The 15,163-nt window shown below is 38.1% G+C and overlaps 1 protein-coding gene across 1 annotated transcript in view; it reads left to right on the top strand.

Moving 5' to 3' along the window:
- The first annotated feature begins 1,586 nt into the window (after window positions 1-1,586).
- The window catches only part of llgl2 (LLGL scribble cell polarity complex component 2), a 44,893-nt gene continuing 31,316 nt past the window's right edge, over window positions 1,587-15,163 (top strand). Inside the window, exon 1 of the mRNA XM_059324427.1 lies at window positions 1,587-1,890. The gene's annotated coding sequence lies outside the window, so the exon portion shown is untranslated. The remainder of the gene's footprint in view (window positions 1,891-15,163) is intronic.

Genomic DNA, 15,163 nt, shown 5'->3' with positions numbered 1-15,163 from the left:
AGAGTTGGAAGCTGGGGGAGACCAAAAACAGTGTTTAACCCTTTGATGCACAACATGGGTCTAAAGTGACCCATATCAATTTTTTTAGCTAATTAGTTAGCTTAGCAAGCTACTTAGCCAAGTAGTTTGCTATGTAATAATACAAAAACTTTTTTTCTTCATAAAGTATGAGAAGCAGAATGGAAATACTGATCTGTTATCAAAAACAAGATATTTAAAGAATACTTGGAATATTCAATCATAAAATAAGTTGTTATCAAAAGATAGAGCACAGAAACACACAGCAAGCGTTAAATAACATGGGAAATGAATGCGGGTTATTTTGGACCCATGTTGTGCATTAGAAGGGGTGTCAATATGTTGTGCATCAAAGGGTTAAAGGAGACTGAATATTCTTCAGGTGGCTACAAACCTGTTATGATAAAGTTGGTCTGTGTCTGCAGGATGTGCAAGTTAAAAATAACACTTTGAACATGTTAGCAATAATAACTTTGTTCATAAAATATCAGGACAGTGTTGGTCAGTTTGATTCTACTGCCCAAAAAACGAAGCTACATTAATGATTTAAAGGCTCTGCACACTCACATGTATTTTTTGTTAATTATTCTGGCTAATCTGACATCTGCTTGTTGTTTGTCAGTTAGTGCCTGATGTCAGTAAATTCCATATACTAATAAAACTGAAGTAACAAAACTGACAAGAGCGTCAGGTCTAATCAGTCAGATTAATTAAAACACCTGTGGGATGAGACATGGGCATGTAGGGGCTTTAAAAAAATGATTGAGGGTATTTTAGTGAATCTGTTTTCAGATTAAGTAACTGTTTTCCGCTTTTAATTTAAAAGGTCATCCATGAAGTCTTATTTTCAATTAATTCTGGTTATAAGCCTTCCCCTGTTCAAAATGAAATATTTCAAATCATACTTTTATTTTGGTATCTTGATTAAAAAATAAACGAAACATCTTGTCTTGTTTTTATTTTCTGTAAAGAAAGTCAACATTAAAACTGCTTGATTAACCAACACAACTGTAGCGTCTGAATGGATGTCAGGATAGAATATAAAAATGCCTAAAAAAACCTCATGAAACATGTAGCGCTACTCCAAAAAGAGAAGGCTGCATTTGAAAATCTGGCACACATCATTGAAAAAAAAATGTTTTAAAGACTGACAGTACAAAACTCTACATTGACAAGGGGAGGAGTTAGTGTAGTGTGTTAGTGTCCCCTTTTCAAAATGAAAGATTTCAAATCATACTTTTCTTTTGGTATCTTGATTAAAAAAAATAAACAAATCATCTTGTTTTTATTTTCTGGTATAGGGATGCTCTACAGAAGCTGTATTGGTATTTTTTCAAATAATTGTCCTTTTGTCATTGTTACAATAACATGATTTACATTTTTTACAAGCCATATATAAGTAGATACCGATTTTGCTAAGGACAGTTTCATGTCTTCAGAAACAATTATAGTGGAAGTGCACTGACCCGAAAACTGTTGGAGCGGAAGCTAGTGGGGCGGGACTTGATCTCTGGGTTGGAATTTAACGAGGTGCACTTGAAGGCATCACAAGGGAGGAGTTAGCAAAACAGTGAAGTTTAGCCTAGCAGGGTTGAGGAAACACCGATGTTACCACCACAGCCACAGCGGTGGAAAAAGAAAGAGCACCAGTCAAGTTTTATTTTTTAACCGGGAATCAGTCGTGATATTTCCTCAAGAAAATCCGCTGTCGCTTGGATTGTAGGAGTACTCGCTTTGGGTCTGGTCACATTTTCCCGACTTTCTATGAGGAGAGAGCTCTGAGCCAACTAATCACCGACAGTGGCCGGGGAGGGATTCATCCAGCGGCTGTAGACGGCGGACATCGGCTGAGCAACGGCTGATTTGAACCAGGTGGGTTGGGAGCTGGGACCCACAGGTGTTTGCTTACAATTGACCGTGTTCACCACAGCCACCAGTTTTCTGTTCAACACCTGAACGGCTCCAACTCAAGCTAACTAAAGTTGCTAGTTTAGCCAGAGCAGACATCATTCTTCCCACTGGCTAGCTGGCTAATCTTTACTCCCTCATATTCCACTGAGACATTAGGTACTGGGGTTAGTGCCGTATGTAATGGCCAATTGGGCAGATTTCGTTGACCTACAGTCAACATTGCATTCTGAGATACTATCCAACAAAAGGTTGTTTAGCTAACTTGCAGGTTAACCCTATAAAGCCTGAACCATGAAATAATTTCCAGAAAATTCATTTTTTGTAAAAACTGAGTGCTTATTAACCTGCTGACGAATTTTAATAAATAAATAAATTGCATATATGAATTCTAATTTGTATCATATTTGATACATCAGGTCTTTTTGTGCATTTTGTTGCTCAGTTTGTTTTTCTCGAACTAACAAAAACATATAAAACCTAACATTTTTAACCTATTAAGACTTTGACTTTTCCTTTTTCCTCAAACATGCAAAATACATATTTTTTCCATATAACACAACATCATACATAGATATGAAGTTTTTTAATGCAGCAATGACTGATCCACTCGTGGAACCTGCATATCATTTTTGCTACATCTGGTATTTTTGTGCAATTTGTTGCTCAGTTTGTTTATCTTCAACACATGTATACATCAGGTTTTTGATGATGTAGAGGTCTCAAAAATTACTGTATCTAATATGATACACTTGGCTTTATAGGGTTAAACTCTCAGGAATTGATTTTTGATACCTGCTATCTTAAAAATCAAAGAATAAGCACATACCTGGGTGCTCACTAACAACACAGTTGTGTTTTAATAGTTTGCCTGGTGAGTTTCTTGCATGTCGACTATACCATATTGTCTGAATGACTGAATGAAATCGTCATTTTCTTTAAGAAGCGTTTCTGTCCGCGGCACCAACCTTTAAATCATTTTTTTCCTTTTTTTTGCTTTGTTCCAAAATTATTTAATCAAGTCTCGTTTTCTAGTTTGCTAACTGCTGGCTAGCATGTTGTTGACTATAGACCCACAGAACATTAGAGCATATTGTTACCCTGTTAAAATATTTGCCTTACTATTTTTTCAGTTTTGCAGGAAACACAAAAAACTTCACCAAAAGTGTAACATATGACATTTAATGATCGTTTCATTCAAAAAGGATGTAACAAAGGATGGCTACTGGCACAGTAATAACACTGTGTGTAAATTATGTAACTTAAGAGAAAATAAATGACTTTTTTGACGAGTATCATGGGCATTAATGTTACTTCAAAGTATCATTAATGTTCATGACACATCCCATGTCATGTTTATGGCACGCTGATGTCACTCTGATGTAGACACCTTCAAAATAAAGTGTTACCATATCTTGCTTATGTCACAACGGCATGTTCAAAAAATTGCCGAAGTCACATTTTATTTTGACTCTGCTCTGCAGTCTGTATGTATATTATCATTTACTTTTGTTTGTTCGAATTTTATTGTAAAACTTAAACTAATAAAATTTTATTTTATTATTTAACTATAGACCCATAGTAAACAGTGCGTTCAGGGATATACAACCTGTTTTAAGTAGGCGGAAGCACACACCTGGACATATTGTCACCTTGAATCAGTTCATCTGAGTCCACTACAGTAAATTATCACCACATTGATTTGTGGGTTAGTCCACTATGTCAGTCGAATTGAAGAATCCGTGGCGTTTCTTGCTAATCTCAGTGTGCTGCCAGGTAGTGAGTTGTAGTTGTAGATGGTGTTGCATAATTACGGAAACGTATAACTTGAGCAAGGTGTGTCTCCCCAGCAGGTATGTTAGCAAGGCCTTTGAGTCAACGGTCTGGTTTCAAGCATGAGTAATGGTGTGTTTGGGGAGGGGGTGTGTGTGTGTGAGAGAGAGAGTTTCACCGGTTTGGCTAGTTTCAGGACAATTCACAAGAAAATGACATGCAGAATAAAGTACTTTTATTACATTATAGTTTTACTCAGATTATATCAATTCAACCAAAACTAGTTCTTGATTGGATCAGTTTTAGTTCTGAACTGATACATGAGTCACCCTGTGGCACCTTCATGCTCATCTGATAAACTCAATAAAGTTAGTTTCCCACCTCTTTAAATCGTTGTATGATTAACTGTGACAGACACTTGTTGTATGACTGTTTAGCACAAAAAGTCCTACAATCTGGTCTGCTGAAGGGCAGACTGTGTCCTTCCAGCTCCACCTGCATCAGCACAAGACTAGCCAAACAAAAGGCCTTTGTTCTCAGTAGATTTAGTACTATTACACCTGCATAGTAAGGTCCACCTGTGACTATTATGGAGGCAAAATAAATGGCCGCTCCCAAATGTAGGGCAAACAGTGTATTTTAGACGAGTAGAGTAAAAGTATGCATTTTCAGCTCTCTTGTAGAAACAGTGAATTTACAGTCTAGATCAAGTGTTGTATGCAAAGTCTCCCACTTTTTAGAACTTTGATCAGATGTTAATTTATCTAACCTTACATGTGTTAGATTTCCAATAGATGTAGCTTACTCATAAACTTCAGAGCTCACAGTGTTAAGTGCTGTTAACTGTTAACTTGATTCCTGTTTTACATCTCCCAATGTGCAACACATTAACTGCCAGGAAAATAAGCTTTTTCTGTGGTTTCCTAATGGCACGGCATAGGAAGTAGAACTACTGTACAATATCTTCTGGCTCATCAGGCTTTTAGCAGATAAGCGAGGGCATAGCTGTTTTTTTCTGAATGTTTTGTATAAAAATGACTTGGACTTGTAATAGATGAATAGTTATTTCATTGAATGTCCAAAATTGAGGATAAATCGGTACGGAAAGCAGCTCTATATTTTGCGTGAGTCTCATATCAAAGTCCACATTAAATCCCACAAGCTGCACTGAAATATGTGAATGCATATCCAGTACATTTTGCTCACATGGCTCTTTGCACTTTGGGCTGGAGGAAATGACAAAAATCGACATTTTCTCCTGTTTTTTAAACAATTTATAGATCAAACAATTAAACACTTTATTGAGAAAATAATGTGCACATTATCCAATAATGAAATTAAGTGCTACATGCAACATATCAACTACAAGTACAAGCCTGTCTTTGTAGGCCCCATCATATTAAATAAGATATATTCCTACCAAGCATACAAGCTCATTGTGTTTTGATGCCTTTGTGCTGGAGACAGCCATGGCCAAAGACAGTATGTAATTGAGTTATCGGACTGTCCGCTCCATTCTCATGATTGCAATTTCCTTGGAACGCCTAAAAATGAATGAATTGATAATTTATTACTTATCCAAACAATCAAGTCTGCTGTGACTTCATAATGTTTTTGCAAAAACACATATCTGGACATTATTTTTTGTGACATATCGGACCCTCATTAACTATCATTAACTACGAGCCCTAAACAAACAAGCATGTTGTGAGCTAGTTTAGCAAATTTGTCAGCTGTGTGTTCCTTCGTCCTGAGCGCAGTCAGCCACAAACTTTTCTTTTTTGCTTTAGGGCCACGCTTCTCTCTTTCAACAGCTTCAGCGATTTCTCCAAGAATCTTTGATCCGTCATTAAAGCTGACTTCCTCTTCAATTTTTGATTTCTTCAACTGTACAGTCAGAACAGACTTGACATGGACATAGTCAGCTAACCTATTACAAGGACTTTTGAATTGTTTTTTATTTCTAATATGAGGAAAAGGTGATGTCCCTGGCGAGTCCCAATCCATTACTTGTACTTTCCTAGCTGCACACTTCAAGTCCATCAAAATTATTGAAATCAATCCAGTATATATGCTGCACAGTTGAATAGCTCTGCATTGCTTTAAGGGGAAAAATCATGCATCCAAGCTGTTCCTTAATGGGCTTTTTGTTGGACTTTTAAAAAAAAATAATAAAATAGCAAACCCTCTGTATTCTCTTTGGCCTTGTCACTGTCTCGAGGGAATTTTTTTATCTTCATAAAAGTTTCCTCCAGTGCACCATAGATGACAGCAAAGCACAAGACATTACGCTGAGGGGAAATCACATAAATGAGATACACTTAGGTAAAACACTCACCTGTGCTCTGTTTGCGGACCAACTGGCTGCACAGCCAGCAGTTCGAAAAAATTTGGCACAAATTTCCAAATAGCCGTTATTTGGATAAACTGATCACATATTGGGAATCTAAATGGCTTCTTTCATGCAACAGCAAAGTAGTAGATTACAAAAAGATGCCCTAATTTAGGTCAAGTAAGAAGTCGATAAACAAAACGATCTGACCATCAGTTAAAAAATACCCTGCTCAGCCCCTTGGGAAATGCTTCACATCTTCCATATGAAGAAATTATAAATATTGTATTGTAATTTGAGGTGACATTCCCTTTGCATTTCTCAAAAGCTGTACAGTAAAAGCGTATGAACTTTTGCATGGTCGTAGTCGGGGACATCCTGAACAGTCCGTCGGGATTTTAGGCTAAATTATGAAGGAAAAGTTTTCAACATAGGTCAAAGATAATTATTTGATATTTAAACGATGGATATCCTTTTTTTTATCATGTATGTATATGAAGTACATTACATTACATGTCATTTAGCAGACGCTCACAATTTAGCGACTTAGAATAAGTGCATTCAACCTGATGGTACTAGACATAGACCATAGGAATCAAGTAAGTACATAACTTTAGGAGCTAACTGTCATCGCTAAAGTAAAATAACTTCTAATGTAGTTATTACTTGATTTTGTGTATTGTACAATGTACTGTCATTTTTACTTAGTATATCAAACGTGAGTATTGCTGAAATATGGCTCCTTCAACTTTTTGGCTGCTTCAAGCAGTTGTCTGGTTTGGCAAGTAAAAAATGTGATGTCTAAAGTTTGGTGTGCAACGTTATCTGAAGATAAACTGCACTGTGACAACCTTGGAGTTTGGCGACTTTTTAAGAGACTTTGTAGGAAAAATCCACAAGAATAGTCAGACACTGAATGTCAAGTCAAATTTTCCATGTTTCAGTTATCTGTTGGCCATCCATGACGCCATGGGTTGAGTCTGTTGACCAGTCAGAGGCTGTGTTCCTGCATTGTAAAAGTAGCAATACTAGTGTAGTATTGCTCTGTTACAAGTAAAAAGTCCTGCATTCAAAATTGTACTTAAAATCCTTGTCTTATGTTATGGCTTTCTTGGTGACTGTGATTCGAGCATGGCTATTTTTAGTTACAGGAGTCTGACACATCTGTTTATGTAATCTTCGGTTAAGGAAGACTGAATGAAGTTTACACCAAGGTGGCATTAGTATGGACAGGTTTCAGGTTAATCCCGCAGTTAATTGGAACACTACCTCATCTGTAACGTCAGTGCTCTGACTCTCCCATACCAACACTCTTAAAGGGATAGTTCAGGATTTTGGACATTCAGTTGTATGAATTACTTGCCAGTAGTGTAGCGGATGCAAAGCTATTGGCTTACTTTCGGGTGTCTGAGTTCTGGCCGGTTCCAATCATAAAATAGATGATTCTGGCAAGCTGACGGGGTCACAAAACTACAAGGTTTTACTCCACAAAACTATGCGCACACTAAAAGTAGAGTTGTTCCGATACCAGTATCGGAAATTGCTCCTATACTGCAGAAAATGCTGGTATCGGTATCGCCGAGTACTGGAGTCCAGGCACTGATCTGAATCCACGTAATTTAATAAATTAGTAATCTTGGAGTAATTTACTGGTTCACTCCGGTAAGCTCTGGCACAGTTCTTCTTCGACAATCTTAAAACAGTGGCGCTTTATTTATTTAAGTTGCTGTTGGACTACTGTTTTTTATACTGTACCTTCAATTTACAATATTGTGGCTTCACTTTAATTAAAATATATTCCTAGATTTATTTATTTAAGTTGCTGTTGCACTACTGTTTTGTATACTGTTTTATTCAAAAATAAATGTAAAAATAAATGGCTTGAATGTGCTGTATTTATACATGTTTACAAAGGGTTTAACCTGAGCCAGACCACTACGGTAATCATATCGGTCATGCAGGTGTAGTATAATATTTTTTTTATAACATACTGGTATTGGATCAGTACTCGGTATCAGCTGATACCATTAAAAAATGGTATCGGAACATCTCTAACTAAAATGTCACCCATTCCACCACAAATCAATGGTCCTCGTGCATATCAGAAGCTTCACTTGGCTATTTTGTTTCTTGAAAAAGCCAGTAAATAATGACCACGCTGCTGCGGCAGGTAATATTACAAAGTTCTCTTTTTGCCTAAAGTGACATGTTTTGGTAAAGCCAGCAGAGAAACCACCTTTATATCCTCTATATGTTAAGTCCATGTCATGAGGAGTAGGTGAGGGAGGTGCAGTTAGCCTAATATGTCACCGACAACCTGAGCTTGACTTGTCTAAACGCTGGCCTGATCAACCCCCTCTTCCCTGGTTCTGATTACAGGAAAGAGGGACTGAGTTGGTGGGGGATATGATATCCTGCCAGCCACACCCAGAACTGACAAGATCTCATGTCTGTTTTGTTAGAGCAGTAGGAGGAGCCTGTCATAGCCACAACTGCAAATATTACAGAAATGCTTCCTTCCACCATCTCTGTCTTGTTGGCTGCATTCTTCTCTGTAGGTACACTGGAAAAACCTTTCCATTTTCACATGTGTTCACCAGTGCTTGGTCTTCGCCAAGTGTCAGCCACTGATGGTTTCTGTTTCATGCTGCTCACATGCCCCCTCCCTCCCCTCCAACTGCACCGACCTGACACAAATCACACTCTAACCCCCACACCGCCCAATCACCACAACCAAGAATAGATCAGATGTGCAGCTCAGGATCACAGAGAGGTGTCAGGCTCACACACCTTCAGTTTTTATTTGGTGCGTTATCAACTGTGTGTGGTTGTCAGTGTTGTGATGTGAGAGAGCATATTGTGATCAGATTGTGTGTGCAGGCCAGTTCTCTTCGGCTCAGCAGCTGTCGAACAGGTTCTGCTCCACCTGTGCGAATGCATTTTTTGACACCATAAATATGAATGGATAGGTCTGTACTTCAAGTTTATCACTCTGTTTAAAGGCCTGTACTACAAAGCAGGATTTAAGGTTGGTGGGGTAACTTCAGGTTTAACCCTATGTTTTCAATGTTACATAGGTGGTTCACTTCTTGGGTGGGTACATAATTGTAGTAACTGATGCACACCTATTCAAAATAAGATATCAACATGTATAAAACGGGGTTCGTACAGGTGCTTGAAATCCTTGAAAATGCTTAAATTTAAATGTTGTATTTTCAAGGTTTAAAAAGTGCTTGGATTTTGGATAAAGTGCTTGTAAATGCTTGAAATTCTTACTGTATTTCTCTTGCAATCTTGACTATCCCCCTTTTAGTATGTAAGTACTCATCTAAAACATGCAATTTACAACTGGTGTAAGGTACTGGAAAAGCTTTCAAATGGACCTTCAAAAATGCTTGAATTTGACCACTAATGTGTACGAACCCTGATAAAAGCACCACCTACTGACTACTTAATTGGCAAACGGTATCACCATTCATGTGGATGTTGGTGCGCCCAAGTGATCAGGAGGCATGTTTCTGATTAGTGCATTGCTGTCAAGCTGCGGGGACCTCTGTCTCTACGTACTACTGTTATCTGTTTTATAACCAGTTCTAGTCAACAATGCCACGTTTAGACAACTGCTCACATTTACATCAGTTATTCTCCATTTCTGACTCTCAGCTTTTTTTGGGACCTCTACATACATACTACTATTGTGTTATTACTTTAAATTCTTGTATCTACTACTTCAAATGTATACATCTAAACCACCGCTACAGTGTAGCGTTGGCTCTTCAATGAATTTAAAAAACGTCCACATTTTTTATACATTTTGGGTATAATTTTGACTTTTAATTACATTCATATTAATTCCACCCAGTCCCACTTTTCAAACTATTCCTACTTCCACTTCATCTGACACGTTCCTGCCAGCATGGAAACACAGCATCAGCTTCTCATTATCCAGATTTCCCACCACAATTTCTTCAGCAGTTGCATTCTCATTCATTATTACATTTCTACATAAATCTAATGATGTCACTCAGGGAGGGGTTGATTATCTTTGCACTTTTTTTCCTGTCTTGGAGCAAGTGCCAGCATAGCTGCTGATTGCAGTCTGTAAGCAGAGTGTTTGGGATGCCAGGCATTTCCTGGCCGTTCATTCTTCCTCTGAAGCACTATGCTAGCTATGTCGTTGACAGAAGCAGTCCATGTAGCAGTTCTGCTGGTCGAGCTTCCTTCTCCTGAGCTTGTTATTGTCGTGCCCAGGCATGCTTACACACATTTCTTTCTTCCATTGACTCCCCACTCAACTTAGATGGCTTGGTTGATATGCTGGGAATTTGATGACATCACTGAACTGTGGGATGTAAGATAACAAATGGCATGTTGCTAACAGAGCAAACACATTTTTAAGTGAAGGACATTTGGATTGTATATTGGACAGTATAGAAGCCACTCATGTAAGGCAGACTATGGGGCTGCGTGTGACTGTGAGAAGGGTCAATAAGCCAGTTTAATTAGCTATCAAAGGTAAATACTGCATGTTTTCTCTCCTTTCTCCGACTGAGAGATGAGCTCACTGTAGATCAAACAATGTGACCAATGGGATGGAACATGTTGCAGTCACTTTCATTTACGATTAACTTGTTTCCTAACACTTGCTAATCTGCTGCCAACTGAAATTCCTGGGAAAATCTATATCTGACAGTGGAACTAGGACACGTCACTGCAGCTCTCTGCTGAAACTGGTCTGATCCTCTGTGTTTCTATATCGCACACTTCTGACCTGCCATTGTTCTTCTGATTAACCTGAAACTAACAGCTACTTCCTTGTCACAATAACAACCCTGTCCATAGCCATTTTAATGCAAATTAACCTGTTGTGTATGGTGTGTGTACATACACACTGATCAGTACGTTTCTTGCCAAACAAGTCCCCCTGTTAATATGGTCGTTATTATCGTTGGACAATATGGCACATTTTTAAAAATCAATACATTAATAACGGCGTAATAATAACCATGAATAAAAAAAACTTTTTTTCATTTAACAAAACAACATGTCCGACACCGAATACTGTGGTGTCCCGCAGGGCTCTTTTACAGTTTTTTACAGAGATATCTTGCTCTTTCCCAGCAGTTTATTAGTCAGCACTTCTTCCACATAAATGGAGAGCTTAATGCTAGCCTGAGCCCATCAAATGTCAAGACCATCATCTTTTTAAAGTCATTTTTAGGAATTTGGCACTTAACGTTAAATGTCGAGCAGTATAATATCCAAACAGCTGCTATAAATCAGGAGAATGTTATGTTCCATCAAATTCATTGGAAAAATATATCTTTTTCTTATGAATTCTTCTTTTTCTTATTAATCGACCACATTATTAGACATTTTCTGGGGTTTTTTGAAAAAAAAACAGTAGAATCTGGGGATAAAATGTCATGGGGCTTAGAATGATAGACATCAATAGTTGATTAATGTATAATAAAGTAATAAATTGCAGCCCGTAATTATAGTTTGTTTTTTAGTGTGGGATTTGTTAACCATAAGAAAAATATGGAACATCACTAACTTTATCCATTGAATGTGGTCTGAAAAAAGCAGGCATTCATGAATTTGACCTCCAATAAAAATATGAACTCACTAAATATCTGCGAAAATAATTGGTTAAAAAATGCTTTGAACCCAACCAGGACTTTGACAGCTTTCATCATCAATTTTTGATATTCAGTGCCACAGACAATAACAGACACACCTATATTTCAGGACCACAAGTACAGAGGTTAGAATACGCAACCGTGATAAAGACATGTATCCCTTGCAAATTGTTGTATGGTGATCAAGTAATAATAATTTAAAAGCGCAAACATGTTGCCTTGTTAGCTCAGCACGTGGAATATTCTGTTGATTCTCCCTGACTGTACAAGATTTTGTGCGAGAGCGGAGGAGGAGGGTAATCTAGCTGTCTGAAGGAACAGCCTTAAACATCACTGCAGTTCACATAATTGTGATGTTCATTCCCAGCCTTGGCCCTTGATAAGTAGCTGTGTGGAAATAACACTCGAGTGTGTTTAATGAATGGGTAATTTGTGCTCTAATGTCTGTCAGGTTACTTGCAAGGCCACAATTAATTTGGTTGGAGAGAACCAACTGTGGGATTAGGATGTCTAAAGACTGCAGAGAGAAACCCACGTCTGACATGTAGCATGTGCTGAGGTAACAGGGTGAAGCCAAGCTTTCCATGCTGGTTGTTGGCTCCACTGTTGACATGGGTCGCAGGCTATTCCTACTCTTGTTTTCTATCAGCAGATTCCTCTCGTAGCCCTTAGAAGCTGTAGTGTTTGTGAAGCAGACCTCCCACCCTGCCATTGTCAGCAGAGCTTAGGGCTTTTAACTCCCTCTTTCTGCTCCACTGCTTCTCCTGAGACTTTCTAACACTCATACAGTGTCTCCAAGGAATACAAGCTTGTAACCTGCTGCAACAATAAATAGGTTAGTTGCTGATCAACTTATAGTACATTTAACCAGTGAGAGTTCTAACTGGCTGTCCAGTTGTTGCAGTACTAAATTGTGGCTGAGTATTTTTGCTATATTTCTGACATTTATGTCAGTATTAACCCATTTAGGCCTAAAACGCCTGTAAAAAATGCCTGTAAAAAATGCCTGTAAAACCTATTTTAAAAACAGAAAAACAAGTTTTCAGCCTCTGTAGCAGATAGAAATGAAATTCAAAACGTATTTGAGAGCTTATAACTGTGGCTTTCATGAGAAGTTGAGTTTATTTGTCCAAACCTTCAATAAAGTTGCATTGCGACACTCCCACATGTATTCTGATGCATGTCATTGGCCAAGAGATTGAAAATAGGTGGAAACAAATACAAATACTGTAAAACGACGTATCTGCTTTCCCGGCTTTAATGGTAGAAATACTGTAAAGCTTTCCCGGCTTAAATGGGTTAAAGTCCAAATTTAAAATAAAAAAATTATTAAGAATTCAACATTTATCCTTTGCAGTTTGTTTTACCTCTAAATGTGTATAGTTTTCTGCAGTGCAAGTGGTTTAAGTGATTTGATCACAATGCTTCTTAGACCCTGTTTAGCTCTGACCACTTGTGATCTGATCGCTTAAGACACAATTTGATTCCAAGTAGAAACGGTATATTTGATTCGAACAGACAGTTTGGAAAGAACTACTGTGCTGCAATACCTAATTTATTTATTGATTAGACTGACATTAAAGTTTTCCCCATTTATTTTGATTGAAGAGAAATCATTTGGTAAGTTGTTTTTCCTGTTTTTAAAAAATACATTTTCTTAAGTTTCTCAAGGTTGCTCCAGTTTTTTAGCCGCCAATGTTATTGGAACATATACGTGCTTAATAGTTTGATTGGTGGTCTGTCGGAAGACTGATCAGGAAAGACATTTAGTTAGTTTTTCTTGTTGGACTTCTCCTTGTTTCCTTGCTTGTGGTGTAAGAACTTTCAGATGTCACTTCCTTTGGATAATGGCTAAATTAATTTTTGACATTGTAACAATTTCTCCATGTGCCACAAAAATGGCTTCACTAATCTACCAGGTGCCTGAAAGAGACAAAACATTGCAAGGTGTGTTCCAAAGGATTTATCTGCTGCTGCTGTTATGTTAGATTAATATCCGACCACACACCTGGGAGGGTCTAATGACATCATTCAGCACAGTAATTAGCCACGTGATTCTGTTTGTTTAGGCTCTGCATTACGACTTTGTTTGTCAAGCGGATTTTTTTAGCCTCCCCACAAGTCAAGTCATAATCAAAAAAACAAATAAAAGCATCTTCACGTTTAGTCCCACTCATTAATCATCTATTTACATAGCCAACTTGCAACTCCCATTTGTAGATGTATTTAACAAATTTAAATGTATTGAGTTAACTACAACCATAACATTGCCAATAAATGAATAATACAACATAATAAATAGAAGACTTAAAATAGACTTAGTGATTGGTGTTGGCTGATACTGCTTCCAATGATCACTGATTGGATTTGGATTCAAATGTGTGAATTTACTTCTTTCGTTGTCTAAACTCTGTAATTAATTCAATACTATTGGGTTTGGGACTGTTCATTGATCTTGCAGTAAGAAAGACATTATGCTGGAGTTTTCTAAACACATTGCACTGTGGTAACAAGTATTCAACATCTAACTTGAATCCAGGAAAGACATGCATATGGTCAAACCCAAAAAGATGACTACACATGACTACCCAGGCTTGGGGCGATGGTCGATTGAATTGATTGATTTTTTTGCCAGAAAAACACTGCCAAGGTGAATGTTCAGGTGTACATATAAACCTTTTTGAACTGGGCGGCTGTGGCTCAGTTGGTAGAGCAAATTGCCCACCAATCGGAGGGTTGGTGGTTCGAGCCCTGACCATGGCAGCCTACATGTCGAAGTATCCTTGAGCAAGATACTGAACCCCAAATTGCTCCCGATGCTGCATTCATCGGTGTGAGAACGAATTCCTAATGGTGGCAGGTGGCACCATTTAGGGTAGCCTCTGCCAGTATGAATGTGTGTGTGAATGGGTGAATGAGCTCAGTTCGGAGCCAGTTCTCTATCGCGAACCAGTTTTCGCATCTCGACAGCCAGGAACACTGGTTCCAGAGCGGCACCATCTCTTTGCTGGTCTCATACCGCGAACAGCTTATGTCATTACGTCATGATCAATACCAGGTAGACTGTGCTAGGTGGCTAGTTGGACCTGTTGGTTAGTGTTGGCTTCCATCAAAGTCGACCACTACCATTTTCATGTGTGCATTCACATAATGCATTGTAAAAGGTGAAAATATCAAAACAGTGGTATGTTAAAACGGTCAGTACTAGGGGTGCACCGATTGATTGGCCAGCCGTTCGGCACAGATTTCCTTAATTTTGCGGGATCGGCCGATATCTTTTACGTCAAACTGATCTTTTATCTACCTCCACAAAGGTCTGAAAGTGCGTCTGCATGTATGCGTACTTCTGCATGACTGAGTGTGCTCTGGGTGACAACAGTCGCATTTGCGCATTTGTTCTTGTTGTACTATAACGAAACCAAAAACGCAGGACATTTTGTAAATTGTTGCTATTCATTTTAAGTTCAATATTTTATTAACTACCTCAGAC

Source organism: Centropristis striata, chromosome 21, assembly GCF_030273125.1.
Source record: "Centropristis striata isolate RG_2023a ecotype Rhode Island chromosome 21, C.striata_1.0, whole genome shotgun sequence".
NCBI classification, from domain to species: Eukaryota; Metazoa; Chordata; class Actinopteri; order Perciformes; family Serranidae; genus Centropristis; species Centropristis striata.
Note: the sequence above shows the minus strand (reverse complement) of the source record. Positions and strands in the feature narration are given on the sequence as shown.